This window comes from Diorhabda sublineata, chromosome 6 (assembly GCF_026230105.1).
Source record: "Diorhabda sublineata isolate icDioSubl1.1 chromosome 6, icDioSubl1.1, whole genome shotgun sequence".
NCBI classification, from domain to species: domain Eukaryota; kingdom Metazoa; phylum Arthropoda; class Insecta; order Coleoptera; family Chrysomelidae; genus Diorhabda; species Diorhabda sublineata.
The window spans coordinates 15,993,461-15,995,388 of NC_079479.1; the positions used below are offsets into that span (position 1 = coordinate 15,993,461).

The window sequence follows — 1,928 nt, forward strand, 5'->3', positions numbered from 1 at the left end:
GGTTATCAACGCATGATCCTTTTCCAGAGGTTAACAAAATTGTTTCTATTGCGAGTGGAGTCGTTGGTGATGATAAAATAAATTGTTATAAAGCACGTGAAGTTGGACTTGCTGCAATGCAAAAATGACAGGGCTGACATTCAATAATATTAAATTAAAACGTGCTGACAAAGTTGTTCCTCTTTTAGCTATGACTAGTACCATAAAAGTTCATGAAGAAAAAGTACCTGTTGATCCGGTATTATTGTTCCAACGCATGAGTATTACTGTAGCATTCCAAGATGAAATAGAAAAATATGAATGCTACTCCAAGTACCAGCGGTCTTTCGTCTCCACCAAAAAGACGGAAATTGATAAGTTTGGGTCATTTATCACTAAACGAAAAACAGAGTATGATAAATTTGTATAAACAAATTTTAACTGATCAACCAAAAATCAAGTTTACTGCTGTTGTGTCTAAAATTGTTACAACGATGGGTAAGTTGAAGAAAAATTACATTTTTGTATGAAATTAACTTGAAACATTTTTACTTTTTAGGGATTGCGAAATCGACTGTATATCGTACGATAAAAGAATAGCGAAGTACGGGAGCAGTTGTTAGTCCAAAACATTCTGGAGGACGTCCAGGCCTTGTTAAACATTTGATGAAACTTGTAAAAATATCATTCGACGAATTGTACATACTTTTTTTTTTAAAAAACGAGATCCCCACATTGAACAAAATTTTAAATGAAATTAAGAAAAATACGGATTTACAAAATGTCTCTCGTTTATCATTATACAAACTTATGAAAGAAATCAATTTCAAGTAAGTAATTTTGTCATGTTTTATATAAAGGACATCATTATTTTATCATTGCTCACTTGTTTGTTGTAGCTTATGATTTTTTTAACCAACCTAAATTATCTATTTAGTCAAAAAATAATTATTTGTCATACAGGTACTATTATCTCCAATTAAAAAGTGTATCATATTCATACATTAATGTAGATAAAATTAATAAAACTAATAATAAGTTTTAAATAAATACAAGCCTATTAAGATGTTAATAAATAATCTAGCATAAGTATAGGAAATTTTAATGAACTTTCCCTTACACAATCTGCAGGCCATTATATTTAAATATACCTATATTTATCAAATATAGAAATAAAAGTAGGTAGTGTGTGGGTGTCCCTTATTATTTTCTTTTTGTGTTTTAATAGAACGTGATGATATTGTAAGGTGAAGACGACAATAGGTACTTAACATCTATCAAGCGTTACAGGTCAGAAGATAGATCAATTTATTATTTAGATGAAACCTGGCTAAATGAAGGTCACACAAAAGTTTGGATAGATACTAATATCAAAAATAAAACCCAAGCTTTTAACGAAGGATAATCTACAGGTCTCAGAAGCCAAAGGTAAACGTCTTATAATTCTTCATGCTGGATGTGAACAAGGATTTGTTAAAGACGCATTATTCGTTTTCGAAAGTAAAAAAACTGGAGATTATCATGAGGATATGAATGGGACAGTGTTTGAACAATGGTTTTCTGAATTTCTAAAAAAATTGCCAGATGGTGCTGTAATTGTAATGGACAATGCATCCTACCATAGCCGTCGAATAGAAAAGGTTCCCACAACATGTTCATTGAAAAAAGATTGCAGGATTGGTTACGATTAAAAAATATAGAGTTTGATATGGGTATGGTTCGATCCGAACTTATTTATATAATAAATCAATATAAAGAAAAATTCAACACATATGTTACTGATGAAATGGCACAACAAAATAATAAAGTTTTGTTAAGGTTACCACCATATCACAGTGAATTAAACCCTATAGAATTAGTAAAAAATGAGGTGGCAGCCAAAAACTTTACGTTTAAATTAAAAGATGTAAAAGAGTTGTTAATGTTAGCATTGGATAATGTTAACAATA

At 30.2% G+C, this 1,928-nt stretch overlaps 1 pseudogene; it reads left to right on the forward strand.

The window, feature by feature from the left end:
• The first annotated feature begins 296 nt into the window (after window positions 1-296).
• On the forward strand, window positions 297-1,670 carry LOC130445810 (uncharacterized; annotated as a pseudogene).
• Window positions 1,671-1,928: the final 258 nt, after the last annotated feature.